This window comes from Mustela nivalis (assembly GCF_964662115.1).
Source record: "Mustela nivalis genome assembly, chromosome: 6".
NCBI lineage: Eukaryota > Metazoa > Chordata > Mammalia > Carnivora > Mustelidae > Mustela > Mustela nivalis.
Window position 1 is genome coordinate 101,051,361 of NC_139025.1, and position 21,121 is coordinate 101,072,481.

The following is a 21,121-nucleotide window of genomic DNA, read 5'->3' on the forward strand; positions in this document are numbered from 1 at the left end:
TTGCCAGTAGTAGAAATCACTTTAAAATAATGTGTTTAAGATACTAATTGTCAAGTCCTAACTCTTCACTTCCAAGCATTGTGGACCTAAAGCAAATTATTATTCCCGCTACACTTTAGTTTCTTCATTCATGAAGTGGGGACATGATGTCTATCAGAGAGTTCTGGCCAGGATTACCTGAGATAAAGTATGTGAAATAGTTAACATAGAGTAGTGCCCAGTAAAAAGTGCTTTGCCTCCTCACTTGAATAGTTTTATGATCTTTGTCCTTTATTTTGAAAGAAAGTGAACAAAATGTTTTCTATTTCTCCCCCAAAATTCTCTATTTCTAGTTCCTTCCAAAGAATTGCTTCATACCTAATACACCTGAACTTGTTTTCTTTCATTAATAATCAATGGGTTTTCCTTGGATGGTGCTCACTGCAGTTCCAGTCATCTTGCCAGGCGACAGAGGCACAGAGTGCCCACAGAACACTCTACTAACACACCACTTCAGCTCCAGACAACTTGTCAGGGCACCCACTGCATGGAGTACCCCAGGACCTCCCAGCCCACACCTGCCTCATCTCCAATTGTCCTGCCAGGGTCCTCCTGTGCTGAGTGGTAAGGAACGTCAATCCATGCCCACTGCAGCTCCAGCCATCCCAACCAGTTGGTCCAGTGTGGCCCCAGGACCACCAGACCATTCCAGGTACAACTCCAGTCAGCCAATGAAAGCTGCCAGGCACACACAGTCTGCACAGGAAATGTCCCTACACAAGGTCATCTCATTAACTTTAGAAATAGCTGTTCCATCTAATTCATAGAAACAAACATAAGAAGTCAAACAAAATAAGGAGACAGAGAAATATGCTCCAAATGAAAAAAACAAGACAAAACCTCAGAAAAAGAAAGAAATGAAATGGAAATAAGACATTTACCTAAAAAAGGGTTTTAAGTAATAGTCATAAAGATGCTCATTAAATTGGAGAGAAGAGGGTGTAAACTCTGTGTGAACTTCAACAAAGAGAAAATATTAAGAACCAGTCAGAGTTGGAGAATGTAGTAACTGAAATGAAAAATACACTTGAGGGTATCAACAGCAGTTAGAGGATACAGAAAAATGAATCAGCAATCTGGGAAAAAAGGTAATGGAGAACACCCAAGCAGAACAGCAAAAAAAAAATTTTTTTTAAATAAGGATAGGTTAAGGGATCTCTGAAACAATATCAAGCATGTAACATCCACATTATAGGGGTCCCAGAAGGAGAAGGGAGAGAGACAGGAGCACAAAACTTATATGAAGAAATAACAGTGAAAACCTCCCTAATCTGAGAAGGAAACACACATCCAGGTCCAGGAAGCACAGAAAGGCCCAAAAAAGATGAACCCAAGGAGGTCCACACCAAGACACATAATAACTAAAATGTCAAAGATTAAAGATAAAGACAGAATTTTAAAAGCAGCAAGAGAGAAGCAACTGGTTACATGAAAGAGGGAAACCCATAAGGTTATCAGCTGATTTTTCAGCAAAAACTTTGTAGGCCAGAAGAGTGACATTATTCAAAGTGCTGAAAGGAAAAATCCTACAATCAAGAATACTCTACCTAGCAAGGTTATTACTGAGATTTGAAGGAGAGATAAAAAGTTTCCCAGACAAACAAAAGTTAAAGGAGTTCATCACCACCAAATATATGAGAAATGTTAAAGGACTTCTTTAAATGGAAAAGGCCATAATTTTTTTAAAAATTATGAAAGAAAAAATTTCACAAGTAAAAGTAGACATACAGTAAATATGTAGACATACAGTAAAACAATTACCTATAAAGCTAGTAGGAAGGTCAAAAGACAAAAGTACTGAAATCAATTATATCTAAAAAATTAGTCAAGGGGACTTACAAAATAAAAAGATGTAAAAAATGACAACATATACATAAAATGTGCAGGTGAGGAGTAAAAATGAAGTTCGTTTAGAAAGTCTTTAATTTTTAGTAACCATCAACTTCATAAACTGCTGTATACTTAGGATACTGCTATATGTGAACCTCACAGTAACCACAAACCAACACCTGTAGTAGATACATAAAAATAAATAAATAAATAAATATAAAGGAAGCCAAACATAAACTAAAGAAACTCATCAATAACAAGGATAGAGAACACAAGAAAAGAGGGATAAAGGACAGAATAGAACTACAAAAATAACTGTAGAACTACAAAATAGAACTACAAAAATAGAACTACAAAAATAATTAACAAAATGGCAATAAATACATAATGAGAATTACTTTAAATGTAAATGGTCAAGAGGCACATGGGTGGCTCAGTTAGTTAAGCCTGACACACCACCTCAGGCTCAATGCTCAGTGTTGAGTCTGCTTGTCCCTGTCCCTCTGCTCCTCCCCCCTCCCTCTCTGTCTCTCTCTCTCTCAAGAAAAAAATAAATAAAGTTTATACACACACACACACACACACACACACACACACACACATACACACCACAAGACAGGGTGAGAATGGATGAAGAAAAACAAGACCCATCTATACACTGCCTACAAGAGACACACCTTAGACCTAAAGACACATGCAAGCTAAAAGTGAAGGGATAGAAAAAAAAAAAGGCAGGTAGCAATACTTATATCAGGCAAATGGACTTTTTATAACTAGTTTAAACATTTTATTTAGGTATTTATTAGAGAGAGAGTGCATGTGTGCAAGAGTGGTGTGAGGGCAGAAGGGGAGGGAGAGGGAGAGAATCCAAGCAGACTGTGAGTTGAGCCCAGATCCCCAATGTGGGGGCTGGATCTCATGACTCTGAGATCACGACCTGAGCTAAAACCAAGAATCAGACTCTCAACTGATTGAGTCACCCAGGCGCCCATCAGACAAACAGATTTTTAAACAAAGACTATAGAAAGAAACAAAGAAAGGCTTACACAATGATAAATGGATGATTCCAAAAAGAGTATACAGCAATTTTAAGTATCTATGCACCCAAACTGGAATGCCTAAAAACATAAAGCAACAGAGAGAAAGAGAGAAATTGACAGTAATACATTAAAAATAGAGGACTTTAGGGGAGCCTGGGTGGCTCAGTCAGTTAAGCAATCATCTCTTGGCTTTGGCTTCAGGTCATGAGATCGAGCCTCACGACGGGTTCAGAGCTCAGTGGGGAGTCTGTCTCCCCTCTCCTTCTCCCTCTGCTCCTGCCCCACCTGCACTTTCTCTCTTTCAAATAAACAAAAACATCTTTACATAAATAAATAAATAAATAAATAAAATAAAAATAGAGGACTTTAAACCCCCCACTTACATATATGGATAAATCATCCAGAAAGGAAATTAATAAGAAAAACAGTGGCTTTGAATGACAATTAGACTAGATGGATTTAACAGATATATACAGAATATTCCATCCAGAAACAGCAGAATATGCATTCTTTCCAAGAGCATTATGGAACATTCTCCAGAATAAATCACATGTTAAGCCGCAAAACAAGTATCAATAAATTTATGAAGATTGAAACCATATGAAGCCTCTTTTCTGAGCATAACAGTAAGAAACAAGAAATTAATTACAAGGAAAAAAAACTGGGAAAAAATTCAAGAATATCGAGGCTAAACAATATGCTACTAAAAAATTAATGGGTCAACTAAGAATTTAAAAGAGAAAAAAAAACAACCTTGAAACAAATGAAAATAAAAACAAAATGGTTCAAAATATTTGCAACACAGTAAAAGCAAAAGCAATTCTAAGCAAGGAATTTGTAGCAATACAGACCTACCTCAAGAAGCAAACAAAAAAAAAAATCGAAGAACAGTTCAACCTTATACTTAAAAGAACTAGAACAAAAAGAACAAACAAAGTCTGAAGTTGGTAGAAGGAAGGAAATAATAAAGATCAGAACAGAAATAAATGATTTAGAGACTAAAAACAATAGAAAAGATCAATAAATCCAAGAGCTAAGTCTTTGAAAAGATAAATAAAACTGATAAAACTTTAGCCAGATTCATCAAGAAAAAAAAGGAGAGGACTTACACAAGTAAAATCAGAAATGAAAGAGGAGAAATAATCACCTAAACCACAGAAATACAAAGAATTGTAGGAGAGTGCTATGAAAAACTATATGCCAACAAACTTGACAACCTAGAAGAAATGGGTAAATTCCTAAAAACATACAATCTCCTAAAACTGAATCAGAAAGAAATAGAAAATCTGAATAGAAAATCTGAATTAACAAAATTGAATCAGCAATCAAAAAACTCCCAACAAAAAAAAGTCAAAGACCAGATGGCTTCATAGGTGAATTCCATGAAACATTTAAAGAAGAGTTAACACATGTTCTTATCAAACTATTCCAAAACAGTAAAAAGGAAGGAATGCTTGCAAGCTCATTCTATAAGGCCAGCATTACCTCGATACCAAAACCAGACAAAGACACTACAAAAAAAGAATACTACAGGCCAATATTTCCAGTGAAATTAGGTGTAAAAGTTTTCCACCCCATATTAGTAAGACAAGTTCAACAGTACATTAAAAGGATCATTCATCATGATCAAGTGGATTTATTCCAACCATAGGCAAGGATGTTTCAATATCCACAAATCAAACGTGATACATTATGTTAATGAAATAAAGGATAAAAACAATATGATCATCTCAATAGATGTAGAAAAAGCATTTGACCAGATTCAACATCTGTTCAAGATAAAAACTCCTAACAAGATGGGTTTAGAGGGAAAATATATCAACATTTTAAAGGCCATAAATGAAAAACCCACAGTTAACATCATACTCAACGGAAAAGAGCTAAAAGCTTTTCCTCTAAGATCAGGAAAAAGACAAGGATGTCTTTTCTCACCACTTTTCCTCTACATAGTATTGGAAATTCTAGCCACAGCAATCAGAGAAGAAAAAGAAATAAAAGTCATGCAAATTGGTAAGAAAGAAATAAAACTGTCATTAGTTGCAGATGGCACGATATTATACATAGAAAACAGTAAAGACTCTGCCAAAAGACTACTAGAACTAATAAATGAACTCAGTAAAGTCACAGGGTACAAAAATCTGTTGTGTTTTTATAGTTAATAATAAAGTAGCGGAAAGAGAGATTAACAAAACAATCCCAGGGGTGTCTGGGTGTCGCAGTTGGTAGGGCAACTGCCTTCAGCTCAGGTCATGATCCCATGGTCCTGGGATTGAGCCCTGTGTTGGGCTCCTTGCTCAGCAGAGAGCCTGCTTCTCCCTCTCCCTCTGCCTGCTACTCTGCCTGCTTGTGCTTGTTCTTTTTCTGTCAAATAAATAAATAAAATTGAAAAGAAAACAAAACAATCCCACTTACAATTGCACCAAAAAGAATAAAATACTTAGGAATAAACTGAACCAGGGAGGTGAAAGATCTGTACTCTGGAAACTATAAAACACGAATGAAAGAAATTAAAAATGACACAAATGAAAAGATATACTATGTTCATGGGTTGGAAGAATATTGTTAAAGTGTCCATACTACCAAAGCCTTCTACAGATTCAGTGCAATCCCAATCAAAATACCAATAAGTATTTTTCAAAGAACTAGAACCAGTAATTCTAAAATTTGTATGGAAGCAGAGAAGACCCTGAATAGCCAAAGCAATCTTAAGAAACCAACACAACCAGAGGTATCGTGCTTCCTAATTTGAAACTATACTACAAAGCTATAATAATCAGGGCACCTGGGTGGCTCAGTCATTAAGTGGCTGCCTTCAGCTCAGGTCATGATCCCAGGTCCTGGGATCGAGCCCTGAGCTGGGCTCCAGGCTCAGTGGGAAGCCTGCTTCTCCCTCTCCCACTCCCTCTTGCTTGTGTTCCCTCTCTCACTGTGTCTCTTTCTGTCAAATAAATACATAAATTTTTTAAAAAACAAAGTTATAATAATCAAAGTAGTATAATATTGGCACAAAAACGGACACATAGATCAACAGAATAGGATAGAGAGCCCAGAATAAACCCAAACCCATATGGTCAATTCATCAATGACAAAGGCAAGAATATAGGATGGAGAAAAGACAGTCTCTTCAATAAATGATGCTGGGGAAACTGGTCAGCTGCATGTAAAAGAATGAAACTTTCTTACACCATATGCAAAAATAAATTCAGAATAAATTAAAGACCTAAATGTGAGACCTGAAACCATAAAACTCCTAGAAGAAAACATAGACTAATCTCTCAGAAATCGGCCTTAGCAACATATTTATGGATATGTCTTCTCAAGCAAGGGGAAGCAAAAGCAAAAATAAACTATTGGGACTACATCAAAATAAAAAGCCTTTACACAGCAAGGGAAACTACCAAGAAAATAAAAAGGCAGGGGTGCCTGGATGGCGCATTTGGTTAATTTTCTGACTTCTGGTTTCAGCTCAGGTCGTGATCTCAGGTTCATGAGATCAAGCCCCATGTCAAGCTCTGCACTCAGCACTTCTTCCCTCTCTCTCTGCCCCTCTTTACCCTGCACAGGCACTCTCTTTCTCTAAAATAAATAAATCTTAAAAAAAAGAAAGAAAAGAAAAAGCAACCTACTGAATGGGAGAAGATATTTGCAAACAAAACATTCAATAAGCGGAGCACCTGGGTGGCTCAGTGGGTTAAGCCTCTGCCTTCAGCTCAGGTCATGATCTCAGAGTCCTGGGATCGAGCTGCAGGGCTGTTTGCTTGGCAGGGAGCCTACTCCCCACCCTGCTGCCTATTGCGATCTCTCTCTCTTTGTCAAATAAACAAATAAAATCTTTTAAAAAATTCAATAAGCAATTAATATCAAAAGTATATTAAGAACTTATACAACACAGAAAAAAATCAACAAATAAACCAGTGGGAAAAAGTGGACAGAGGACCTAAGTAGAAATTTTTCCAAAGAAGACAAACAGATAGCAAACAGACACATGAAAAGATGTTCAATTACCAATCATCAGGCAAATACAAATCAAATCCACAATGAGATACCACCCTAACCTGTCAGAATGGCTAATCTCAGAAAAACAAGAAAGAACAATTGTTGGTGAAGATGTGGAGAAAAGGGAACCTTCTTACATTGTGGATGGGAATATAAATTGGTGCAACCAAAGTGGGAAATACTATGGAGTTTCCTCAAAAAAACTAAAAATAGAAATACCATACAATCCAGTAATTCCACTACTGGGTATTTACCCAAAGAAAACAAAAACACTAATTGAAAAAGATACACGCACCCCTATGTTTATTGCAACATCATTTACAATAGCTAAGATTGTAAGCAGCCCAAGCATCCACTGATAGATGGACGGATAAAGAAGATGTGGTACACACCCATACACACCCCTCCCCCCCCACACACAGAGGGATATTACTCAAACATTAGATAACTGAGATCTTGCCAATTGTGACAAAATGGATGGAACTAAAGGGTATTATGCTAAGTGAAATAAGTCAAAGAAAGACAAATGCTGTATGGTTTCATTTCCATGTGAAATCTAAAAAACAAAACAAATGAGCAAACAAACAAAAACCAGAAACAGACCCAGCAATACAGAGGACAAAATGGGGGTTTTCAGAGGACGGGGTGGTGAGGATGGGCAAAATGGGTGAAGGGGAGTAGGAGGTATAAGCTTCCAGTTATGGAATGAATAAGTCATAGATAGGGATGAAAGGTGCAGTATAGAGAATATAATCAATGGTATTATAACAGCATTGCATGGTGACAGATGGTAGCTATACTTGTAAGCATAGTATAGCATACAGAGTTGTCTAATCACTATGTTTTACACTTGAAACTATGTAACATTGTGTGTTTAAAAAAAAATCTTTTTTTAAAATAATTAATGTTCAAACTGAAAGCCGGAGAGATGAGTTAGGAGCTTTCCAGGAGAAAAGAGATGGAAAGAGAAAAAGATAATTCAGAGAAAACTTGCATATTCTTTTAGCATTGATGTTAGTCTAAAACATCACTAATGTTAGTTCCTTAAAGGGAAAAACTATTTGCCTTAAATTTTTAATTGAGCAATTAGTGTCTAGAAAGGAATAAAGGAATGTGAAAGCTGCTTTTCTTAGAAAGCTTTTCCGTCCAATAAACTTCACCTCTGTTCATGTAGGTTTGTTTGAATTTACACATATATTGGAGTCTCTTTTGCACCAGGCCTTCTCTTTGGAAAATCTAACTTTTATTTTTATTGATACCTGCACTTATTTACCAAGTTACACACCAAAGCAAAATACAACCACATAGGGTTTTCACTATTTGAAGTTGGTGCCCATTGTTTTAATTTGCATTTGACTTCCCAGTTACTTGAGGGCCTATGCCTTCTACTTCTTTCAAACATGTAGGGGATGCTTGATAAATGCATTATATATTTTTGCTGCCAGTGTTTTCTGTATGTACAAATTCAAGGTTTTTTAGATTCCACATATAAGTGAGGTCATACAGTATTTGTCTTTCTCTGCCTGACTTGTTTCACTTAGCATAATGCCCTCACGGTCCATTCATATTTTCACAAATGGTAGTATTTCCTTCTTTTTTATAATTGGTGAATTTTTTGATAGAAAACACTTCCCACCCATCGGTGTTTACCAAATTGTGTTTCACAGAACACTAGTACCTATTAGGCATTAGTAGAGATCAAATCAGTTTCAGTGCAAATTCTGAGTGGAAATAGCAATTACAGAATGAGAAGTGAATTATAACCCCGTGTATGTGAAACTTTAGAGAGAGCTAAGGAATAACTATGGCTGTTGTTCTGGGTGATGGGATTTGGGGATGATTTTTATGTCCTGCTGTATAGTTTATCTTGGGTAAAAACATCAGTCATGAGAACTCCCATTTTTGTGTATGCAACTAAAAAACTATAAACCTTTAAAGCCATTGGCTCAGCCTCACAAGACCCCAGATGCCTAAATGCTTCATTCCTATCATTCTCAACGATAAGTTTTAGGAAGGGGAAAACAACAGATTGCTATCAGGAAAGCCATGCCCTAGACAGGCTTCCTGCCTGGAGAGATCAATAGGGACTTGTCATGTCGACCCAGCTACCAAATCACCTCTAGGGGCAAGTATTTATTTATTTGTTTTATTTTTATTCACTTTATTTATTTGTCAGAGAGAGAGAGAACACAAGCACAAGAAGGGGGAGAAGCAGGCTCCCCACTGAGCAAAAAGCCGGTGCGGGACTCAATCCCAGGACCCTGGGATCATGACCTGGGCCGAAGGCAGACGCTTAACCGACTGAGCCACCCAGACGTCCCTCTAGGGCAAGTATTTATTAATTGATTTATTTATTTATTTTGGAGAGAGAGAGAGCAAGAACAGGGGTAGAGGCAGAGGGAGAGAGTAAACTCCCCGCTGAGCATGGAGTGGGGTTCAATCTCCTGACCCTGAGATCATGACCTGGGCCAAAATCAAGAGTCTGACGCCTAACCAACCAACGCCACAAAACAATGACTATTTTATTTTATTTTTTTTTTAAAGATTTTATTTATTTATTTGACAGAGAGAAATCACAAATAGACAGAGAGGCAGGCAGAGAGAGAGAGGGAAGCAGGCTTCCCGCTGAGCAGAGAGCCCGATGCGGGACTCGATCCCAGGACCCTGAGATCATGACCTGAGCCAAAGGCAGCGGCTTAACCCACTGAGCCACCCAGGCGCCCAACAATGACTATTTTAAAAGTTAACGGTACAAGGGCACCTGGGTGGCCCAGTGGGTTAAGCCTTTGCCTTCGGCTCAGGTCATGATCTAAGGGTCCTGGAATGGAGTCCTACATCGGGTTCTCTGCTCAGCAGGGAGCCGCCTTCTCCCTCTTTCTCTTCCTACTTGTGATCTGTCTCTGTCTGTGTCAAGTAAATAAATAAAATCTTAAAACAAAACAAAACAAAACAAATGGCACAGAGGAGAGTGGGGTGCCTGTGTATTTAAAGCAACTGTTAGGATTAGGGTTGAAAAGTTACTGAACGCAGGCCCTTCTCTATCTGTTTGCTTGTTTGTGTGGGAGGTTTTGGCTTATAGAAATTTCTTGGTTTCTACAGTAGGGCAAGTAAGGAATTTTCCCCAGTTAGGGTACTTTCTGAGGCGGACAGCGGCACAGGTGGCTGTGGGCAGCAGCGAATCAGGGTGAGCCTAGAGAGAGCTTCCTACCGCTTCTATTTTTTTAAAAAAGCATCACTTTTGTAAAAAACAAAACAAACAAAAACAAAAAAAACCCAAGAAAATAAACAGCCAAGCTATTTCGTGAAGGTTAGTGTGGTCAGCAGTGTCATAGCACGATAAGGACTGAGAAGGGTTTCCTGGATGCAGCAACAGGGTGGTAGTGAGTGACCTGGTCAAGAACAGCTTCTGTGTGTGTGGTGAGGAGGGGGGTGGGAGGGGGGTTTTAAGAGAGAAGGAGAAGAAAGGAAGTGGAGAGAGTGAATTTCGGCAATTATTTATGAAAGTCTGGCCCTGCTGAGAAGGCCGGAGACAGAGCAGTAAGTGACTGAAGGGAGAAATGGGGAATCAGGAAGAGGGATTTGATTTATTTTATTGTGTTTTGTTTGTTTTAAGATTGAAAAGGAGCTTGCTGATAAGAAGTAGATGATTCAGCAGGGAAGGGGGATGCTCATAGTGGAGTGTTTGGAAAAGAGGAAGGGAATGAAACCCAGAGCACCAGGAAAGGAGCTGGCCTTAACACAGAATGATGAATGTTGTAACTGGTGGGGTGGGGGGGACAGGAAAACCCACACAGAGATCAGACCCACAGGGAGATGAGATGGCGAGCTGCCTCTCCAATGATGATAGCCACTGAAATAAAAATGGCCCTGCAGGGTCCAGCGCCACTATTTTTAAGACAGTGGTACTGCTTTTATCATATAGTTTTGATCTGGGCGCACTTAACCTAAATGTTCATTATCCTGACTATGATGCCTTCATGGGCATATACATGTTTAAACTCATCAAGTTGTACAGTTTAAATAGCACACTTTATGGTACATGAATTCTGCCTCAGCTGTAAAGAATTTTTTTTTTTTTTTCTAGTTTTAAACTGGCCTGCCTCGGTCAACAGGGGGTGTGGTTGCGCATGACAAGATGAGAAGTGGTTCTTTTCCTCGGTTTTAGTTCTATGGGTTCTGTTTTTCCTAATCTTTTCTCAGATGGCAGAGCTCTTATTTGCAGGAATTAGAAGAAAGCAATTAAATAATTATAGGCATGAGGGTATCGGCAAATGGACGTGTGAAGTTTGGATGGAGATCCAGAACTGCAGAAATGCTCTCCGTGTCTGAGTAAGCCAGCATTGACAGCCCTGGTCAGAGAAACAATGAGACAGCAGGACAAAAGCATTTCTTCACTGTCATTTGGCAAAGATTACAGTTGCTGCCTTCCAGAGAGTTTGGTTACCCATTTTTGTGAATCAGTCAATACCAGGACAGATATCACATCGCTGGCTGACTGGAGAGGGGAACAGACAGAATTGAGAAGGGCTTCTTTGTACCAAAAGGCAGAGTTTGAGGACGTTGGCCCCTGACCCATGGGGAGACTACTGTCTCTGGTATTAGGTCCTGGGTGTTAACATTTTGGAGCAAGTAAGTCTTTCTTTCTTTCTTTCTTTCTTTCTTTCTTTCTTTCTTTCTTTGTCTCTCTTTTCTTATCTGCAAAACTGAATAGTCTTTGCCTTACCTGCTGCTCAGAATAAAAGTGTAAGATCCCAATGAAAACATCAAAAAAGGGTACCCGGGTGGATCAGTGGGTTAAGCCTCTGCCCTCGGCTCAGGTCATGATCTCAGGGAACTGGGATTGAGTCCCACATCAGGCTCTCTGCTTGGCAGGGAGCCTACTTCCTCCTTTCTCTCTCTCTCTCTGCCTGCCTCTCTGCCTACTTGTGATCTCTCTCTGTCAAATAAATAAATAAAATCTTAAAAAAGAAAGAAAGAAAGAAAACATCAAAAAAGTAAAAGGAGCTGTGAATCTGAGCTCTTAATGCCACTGCCACAACTTGGCAACACAGCTGGTAATCTAGGGGTCTCTGGTTTGGGAAAAGGTTACACATCCTCACCTCTCCCAGATACTTGTGGCGGGTTTTGTTGATTGAGTATACCAGTCAATGATTCCTTCCTTCTACCCAAACTCGCATCCCCCTTACCTATCATAACAACACCATAAGGTAGACACTAGTGGCCTCATCTTATGGTGTTAAAAAAAGGTACAGAGAGGTTAAATATCTTTCCTTGTGTTACAAACTAATAACATTGAGAAGGTGGGATTAGAAACCAGGACTCAAACACCAATGCCTGATCTCCTACTTCTCTCCGCTATTTTTGAAACACTAGTGTCTCCTGTATAGCAGCCACTGGTCGCATGTGGCTATTTAATTTATTTATTTTATTAAAGATGTTTATTTATTTATTTGACAGAGAGGTAGAGAGCACAAGTAAGTAGAGCAGCAGGGCAGCAGGCAGAGGGAGAAAGAGAAGTAGGCTCTCTGCCGAGCAGGGAGCCCGATGCGGGGCTTGATCCCAGGACCCTGGGATTATGACCTGAGCGGAAGGCAGCCACTTAACCAACTGAGCCACCCAGGCACCCCGTGCATGTGGCCATTTAAATTTAAGTTAATTAAAAGGAAACAAAATAAAAACTTCAATTTCTCACTAGCCATCTTTCATTTGCTCAATAGCCATGTGTCCTTACCAGATTGGATGGCACAGATGCAGAACATCTCCATCATCCCAGGAAGTTCTTTTTTTTTTTTTTTTTTTTAAAGATTTTATTTATTTATCAGAGGGGGGGGGGGAGAGCGAGCACAGGCAGACAGAATGGCAGGCAGAGGCAGAGGGAGAAGCAGGCTCTCCGCCGAGCAAGGAGCCGATGCGGGACTCGATCCCAGGACGCCGGGATCATGACCCGAGCCGAAGGCAGCCGCTCAACCAACTGAGCCACCCAGGCGTCCCAGATTTTATATATTTGTCAGAGCGAGTGAGAGCGAGCACAGGCAGACAGAGTGGAAGGTAGAGTCAGAGGGAGAAGCAGGCTCCCTGCGGAGCAAGGAGCCCGATGTGGGACTCGATCCCAGGACGCTGGGATCATGACCTGAGCCGAAGGCAACTGCTTAACCAACTGAGCCACCCAGGTGTCCCATCCCAGGAAGTTCTAATGGACAGTGCTGCTGATACTTCACTGTCATGCTTCGCAAAGCTACTGTGAGACAAATGAAATACCTTTACTTGATTTTGCTCGTCTTTCATCTTTATTGTCTAATTCTAAATATTCTCTCTAATCCCCCTTGAGCACTCCACTGAGTCCTAGGAGGGTGGGCCTGGGGTTGACCCCCTGGCCCTGCAGGGCACCCAGCCCACAGGACAGACACCACGACTGTGCTGACAAAGACTGATGCTGACACTCTCCCCAAGTCCAGGAGGCAGCAGCTCGGAAGCCATCTGTGGCAACAGCACCGGGGTGGGAAGTGAACAGCCTGGTTCTCCAAGTCTGCTGTATTTTTGCCAGATCTGTCAGAAGTAGACAGAAGCAGGAAAGATAAAGGGATAAATCAAGAAATGAAGTGAGGGGACGAGAGTACTAAGGCTAAAGACGCTAAAAACGCGTGATGGAATTCTCTTCTAGTTCTTCCGGGCCCAAGCGGATCCTGCAAATCCACGAAGGAGAGACTTCATGTGCCATTCCCATAGTGGGAGGAATTTCGGAGTCACTCACTCTCTTCAAACACCCACCAGGCATGAATTTATAATCCTGGATCGGATTATGTGTTAAAACGACATCCTCCTGATGACGAACGCTCTAGAATAAGTGGTGGAATCAGGTGTGGCTTTAAAGAAGAAAAGGAGAAGAAGAAGAAATGAGAAAAAAAGGAAGAGGCCATGGGTGACCCTCTCCTCATTTGGTCCCATGAATACCTCCTCCTTTGTCCTCATGCTGGATATTTAGAAGCCCCTACTCTAGTACTTATCCTTCCTCAGGAGTCGTATATGCCTACAGGAGTTCTGTGAGGACCCATACAACTTTTGGCATTCATTCTGACCTCACACCCATCGAGGCCACCAAATTTCCACACCATCTAAATGTAACAAGTTTGACCTGCACAGCTTTTATGCCCATGTTTCTCCAGCTCTTTGTGTAATTTAGGAAGTAAAATCTTCAGAACATTATAAAATACTCAGGTGATTCAGAGGTACTGTTTTGCAAGGCCTGGCTTACCTCATATGAGCATTATATTAAAGTACGGGCTCTGAACTCTTGGTCTTTAATTTGAAACTTTTGTAGCAGCTTCAACGCCTCCTTCCCAGAAAGAATGGTGGCCTTGCTCCAAACTACACTATATGTCTTCTAAGTATCCAGGATTGTTTTGGTTTCCTACAGCTGAGGGGCCACTCTGTGAACTGCTGTTGGCCAAGCCTGCTGTGAGGAAAACAGGATTCAGCCTCTGGGGTACCACACAAAGGGCCAAGGAGCTTGAAAGCCACTTAGAGAAGAGGCTCGGTGAAAAGTGTCAGGCCTCCCTGAGATTCCTGGTCCTTCCCTATTGGGACACAAATGATACTGGAAGCCTGTGCTTAGAGTTTCTCAGGGGCCTGGCACTTTGTTCTGTCATCCCAGTGACTCACATGATAATTTCCCAGGCCTTCAAACTGGGTCAACAAAGCTTTGTTTGTCTAGAGAGCTCCCCTGGGAGGCCACTCTAAGAAAAGCAGGCGGAATGGGGATGTTTGGCCAGGTGATTCTTTTTGCTGGCTTTTCGCCTGAGGAAATATTACCAGTATTCAGGCCAGAAGTTGGGAGAATTAAAAGCTGCCCAACATCTGGGTTGGATCAACAGTCACCGGTGTTATTAGTTAAGAGTTAACCACGCTGCTAATGGTAGTTCTTGCCATGAGAGAAACTTAGGAAGGTTCTTCTAGGTAAAAAAGACAGCAAGCTGGCACTATGAAGCTGGTCGTAGAAGAGAAGCTTCCATTAACTCTGTGAATGTCACCTGACCAGTTTCTTTCTATAGTCAAGTGTGGAGTCAGCCTGGGTCAGTACTTCTCAAATTTGAGCTGTCACAGACCCCAACAATGTATCTGAAGACTTAATAGACCTGAATTTTTTAACTTAGAATGAAAAGTTTCTCAAAGCAGCGTTGTTCATAATGGCTAGGAAGTGGGAACGAAATCAAATGTCCATCACCTGACGAATGGATAAGCAAGGGGATACAATGAAAAAATGTTCCATCTTGCAAAAGAACAAAGTGTTGATATATGTCACAGCAGATGAATCTTGAAAATGTCCTAAATGAAAGAGGACAGACACAAGAGGCCATTCCATTTATGTGCAACGTCCAGAAGAGGCAAATCCAAAGAGACAAAGTAAGTTAGTAATTATCGGGGGCTGGAGGGAGAGGGAAATAGGTAAGGACTGCTAATGGGAATAGGGATTTGGCGGGGGCAGGGAAATGAAAATGTTCTGGAATTAAATAATCATGGTCATTGTACAATCTGTGAATATCTTAAAAACCAGTGAGTTGCACAGTGTAAAAGGATTAATTTTATGGTATGTTAATTATACCTCAATAAAAAGTTATATGATATTATTTTAGTTGACTACTGGGTCCCAAGATAAATACTTTCTGTGGGACAGTGAATCCCTGTGTCCAGATTCACTTAGGAGGTAGCTAGCCAGATGGTCCAGAAAGCGTTTATGTTAACTTTGAATGGTCATAGAAGGATATCTAAAATTGAAGATATTCACAGCTAACTTGTAGACCCTGAAAATTCATCAGTGAAAACTCCAAGGATCCATAAACCTGGGTTTTAGAAACCTTGACCCAGATAATCTCACAGGATTTGTTCCCCTTTCAGGTGATGTATGGTGAGGACTTTTCAATAAGGTACTTTCCAAAGACAAAGACTAACCAGGAACACCTTGGGATTTGCTGGTGTCAAGTTACTCCATCTATACTCCAGGTAGTTGATAAAATATGGGCTCTTTGAGGATGGAAATGCACAAGCCCCAGGATGGGATGAAAGTGGAGTTCAATACCAGGTAATCTAATATGGAAAATCCTCTGAGGAAGGCCTCCACTGGAGTCTTAATTGGGGCATGGATTGACCACCCCTGCTTTACACACTGTGACCTTCCATTAAGGGTTTCTAGCAATGGAATAAATGCTGCTCATATGAGAGGGGAAGGCCAGTGGGTATTTATGAGAGCAAGGGGACTTACCTACAGTCTGCTTGGACATGGGCAAAAGTGAAGGGTTATAGGGTATGGTTCATAGTGAACCAGATGAATTCAGTTCATCAAATCTTTACCAAGCACCTCTTCTCTACACATTACACAGTGAGCTGGTTCTGGAAAGTGTGACCCCTGCCTTTGGGGAGCCAACAGCCTGGTAGGGGAGACTGTTATGCTGAGTGTCGTGGGAAGAAACTTTATGTTTAAAGGACTTTGATAATTATTGAGTGCTAGAAAAACATATGGTAATAATCTATCTTGATTATCCAATACGCATGAATAGCTGGTCTGATTCCTGGCTCTGGGTATTTGTCTAATAAGAATATTTTTGTAGAATTAAGCATTAAGGCACTTACTGGATATCATTTACATGAATACTGACTGAATTTACCATCTCCCATAAGGACATTTTTGTGTTGTGCCCACTAGGTGTCTCATTATTTTCAAGAAAATGGAAAACACAATGTTTCTTCCTATGTCAGGAGTCAGCTACAGAAAACATCCAGCTCACTGGGCTAAAATCTCAGCCCCATGCTAAAGCAACCACTGTATAAAATGCCCACTGTGTAGTCGCCTCTCATTTGAGAAGAAGCAATGGAAGATGTCTCTGTGGATTCTCTTTCTCATAAGCCATGTACCTACAAACTACTCTCCTAAAAAAGCCAGGACTAATAATATGAAGTAGGAATTCTTCCGCAAAGTGGATACTGAGACCTATAGGCTGCAGCACTATTATTTCCACTGGTTTCCTGGGCTAGAGTTTAGCTGTCATCTGCAGGTAAACTAACACCCCCAAACCACATCAGACTGTGTGCCCAGGCAGGTGTGTTCTTCCCTATTCATTGGTGTCAAAGAAATTGTTTTCGCAATAAAATCCAGGGTCTCTTCCGCAAAGTGGATACTGAGACCTATAGGCTGCAGCACTATTATTTCCACTGGTTTCCTGGGCTAGAGTTTAGCTGTCATCTGCAGGTAAACTAACACCCCCAAACCACATCAGACTGTGTGCCCAGGCAGGTGTGTTCTTCCCTATTCATTGGTGTCAAAGAAATTGTTTTCGCAATAAAATCCAGGGTCTCTTCCGGCACTGGAAATTTCAAGTTTGTAAATGATATACAAGTGTTTATCCCAATATTTTCGCCTTTGTCGTGAATGACTTTTCTTTCAATGGTCTATGGCAGCACACTTTGCCTCTGAGTGACATCAGAGAGAAAAAGGCACCAGAAAACAAATAGGAAACCGAATGTCTTCAAAACTTGACTGCAGCTTAAAGAGCTCATCTCATCAGGGTTTCACACTCTTCCAATGGGAGTGGAGATGGGTATAAACTTTCTGCCATGCAATTTGGCAATATCTACCAAGAATGCATTTCAGAAGTTGATATTCTTTTACCCTATGTCTGTCAGGATCCCAAGAGGAAAGGGGTTTCACCAGGATGGTTCAAAGGAAGAGACTTTAATAAAAAGACTACTTAGCAACACACAGGCCAAGTTAAAGGAGTAAACAAAGGATGTCGAGGCACCTAAACAAAAGCAATAGTGGGAAGCTGTTACCATATCTAGAGCTAAAGGATCGAGGGAGAAAATAATCTTGGAATAGAATCCAGTGGTAAGAGCTAGAACAGGGGCGCCTGGGTGGCTCAGTGGGTTAAAGCCTCTGCCTTTGGCTCAGGTCATGATCCCAGGGTTCTGGGATTGAGCCCCCCCCGCATTGGGCTCTCTGCTCAGCAGGGAGCCTGCTTCCTCCTCTCTCTGCCTGCTTCTCTGCCTACTTGTGATCTCTGTCAAATAAATAAATAAAATCTTTAAAAAAAAAAAAAAAGAGCTAGAACAGTGGAGGGGGGACCACCAAGGAAGGGAGTTGGGCTGGAGGTAGGGAGGGGCATGCAGCCACCGCCCCCAAAAATAGGGAGAGAATGAGGAGGAGATATCCTTACTTCTCTCTTTTCTTGCCCTCTGATCTCCTCTTGGTGCCACCCACTGACTGAATCCTAAAGGCGAGGAATCCTGGAGATGCTATCTATAAAGACAGAGAGCAGTATAAAGAAAGGCAGAGAAGGGAGTGGGGGATAGGAATGGAAAACAACCAGCACAGTCCTATAATCCCATTTCTAGGCATATATCCTAGGGACATAATCAAAGATGGGAGGAAAAAATTGTATGCAAGGTTGTTCTTCATAGAATTAAGTATAATAGTGAAAATAATGGAGATATTTTCTCCTACAATGGAGATGAGATATATAAATTATAGTGTACCCACAATTTGGAATATCACTGTGCCATTGTAAACATATTTGAAGAATCTGCGATGAATGCAGAAACGCTTATCATAAAATGTTAATTGAAAAGGGGGATACAAAACTGTAGGCTTGGTATTAACTCAAATCCTTGAACACCTATATGCAAAGGGAAAGCAATTTTTTGGTTGTCAAATGATCCTTTATTGAAATACTTTCCTTTGCAGTTAACGAGCTGGGCATTCCACTGCATGACTATTGATGTCATCTATGATGTCACGAGGGTGGCAGTCATCCACATTGCAGCCCTCACATGGGCAGTCCCCAGGATTTCTTTAACGGTTCCAGAGAGTTCTCTGGCTACAGATCACTGCCGCATCTGTTGGGCAATATTGACAATCTGATCAAAAGTCATATTTCCACTGTGCTTCATGTTTTTCTGCTTCTTTCTGTCTCTTGGTGGTTCCTTGAGGGCTTCGATAATCAGGGCAGAAGGTACCACTTCAATCTGGGCCTGTCTATTCTGAATGATCAGTTTCACTGTAATCCTTAGACCCATCCAGCTGCAGGTCGCTTTGGTGATGTCATCACCAGCCTTTTTCAAAGACCAACTCAGTGGGCCAATCTCTACTCTTCAGGGATGTGACACCAACTTTGCCATGGGTGCCTCAGGTACACGACTTTGATCTCACTGGGGACAAATTTGGGCTGCATGGTGGAGGTGGCTGCTATCAGATGGTTGAAGACAGTTATACTTTTGCCTCCTCTAGCTGAAAGCCAAAAGTGGAAAAACACACTTTCTTTTTCTATTTTTTAAGATTTTATTTATTTATTTATTTTGACACAGAGAGAGAAACAGACTGCCGCTGAGCAGGGAGCCCAATGTGGGGCTTGATCCTAGGACCCTGAGATCATGACTGAGCTGAAGGCAGATGCCTAACCCACTGAGCCACCCAGGCACCCCAGAAAAAACACTTCAAAAAAAATTTCTTTTTGATGATGGGGTTATATTATCTTTTCTTCGAAGCTTCCAACTTTTTATTCCTGTTCACAACAAGCATATGATACATCTGTGATCAGAGAGAGAAAAAAAAAATCAATGCTGAAAAGGAGAGTTGACCTCACTGAAATGGACTCGGGTCAATTTAAAATATTGATGATGGATGCAGCAATTATTGAAGTAAATTAAAACCAATGGCATGAAGGGTAAACCTCAATCTGAATCTATTTGCTATCTGGACAAAAAGTGAAAGAAAAATCAGTCAATTTCTACATAATATTAAATATCCAGGTGGATGATTTTGATTTTTTAAAAGAATTTATTTATTTATTTATTTGACAGACAAAGATCACAAGGAGGCAGAGAGGCAGGCAGAGGGGAAGCAGGCTCCCTGCTGAGCGGAAAGCCTGATGAGATGAGATGCATGGCTTGATCCCAAGACCCTGGGATCATGACCTGAGCTGAAGGCAGATGCTTAACCCACTGAGCCACCCAGGCACCCGGATGATTTTGATTTTTGAGTACACTTTTTATTCTTCATTTGAATGGCAGGTATCATATTATTTCAGCTCTAGTGTAGGACTCTTCTTACCTTACAACTCTGGAAAACCCCCAAAATTTCTTATACTGAAATAATAATGTTCTCTCTTTTAAATTTTATTGTTTAGTGTTCTGTATTATTTTAAAACTATATATATATATATATATATATATATATATACACATACATATATAGGTTTTTTTTTTTTTTTTACTAATTAGCCAAGTAATACACAAATACATTCTTATTTAAAGATTCAAACAATACAAAGAATAGGGAAGTTTCCCTTGGCCACCTGCTCACTTGGTCTCTTTCCCTTAGGTAACCTGTTTTTGGTTTCCTACATAATTCTTAAGACATTTGCTTATTGTTTACATGCATACCTATATATATATATATAAAAATACACGGTTTTATTTTCATTTTTTCAGTCAATAGTGTTTATATTGTACATCTTATTCTGCAACTTGATTTTTTCTTCATGTTGAAGCTCTACTTCCTTCATTTCAATGGTTACACAGTGTTCTCTGGTTTGGATATTATGTAGTTTGTCTGACCACTTCACCTGTTGATGATTATTTAGGTTGTTTTTGGTTATCTGTTATTTCAGACAATGCTGTGGTAAACACTTTGCGCATGCCTCTGTTTGCATACATCTGAGCATCATTTCTCTAAGGGAGCAACTGAAAAATGGCATTTTGTGTTTGAAAGGAATAGGCACTTCAGTTTTTACTTGGGACTGTCCAGCAGCCTTCCAACAAGCTTTATCAATTTACGCTTCTAATATGATGAAAAGATGCCAAGTTTTGCTAATAATCAGGAAAATGAAAATTAAAATAACAATAGGACACCATTTTCACCATCTTGGGCTCACAAATTGAAAAAGGTAATACAAAATGTAAAGGAGGATAGAGATATGTATACTCACAGAAGGGTTCTTTTTACAACCAGCATCTACATATTAGGGAAAGGTCCTTGGAGACTTAGGAAAACTGATTACACTGGACATTTCTGTTAGAGGGCCACTGACTTTTCTAAGAATGCTGTTAACAGCGCATTTGCCCTGGGCATTCTTATCAGTTACTATTGTTTTGTAATCACTAATTCCTTAATTTGCTGAGTAGATAAGAACTTCTCCATTTTAATAACCACGTTGCACTTTCTCATAGGT

General features: G+C 40.2%; 1 pseudogene across 1 annotated transcript; it reads right to left on the reverse strand.

The window, feature by feature from the left end:
* Window positions 1-18,636: 18,636 nt before the first annotated feature.
* Window positions 18,637-19,123, reverse strand: LOC309866646 (large ribosomal subunit protein uL11 pseudogene; annotated as a pseudogene). Its single transcript has one exon. The product of its transcript is annotated as a large ribosomal subunit protein uL11 pseudogene (transcript).
* Between the last annotated feature and the right edge of the window lie 1,998 nt (window positions 19,124-21,121).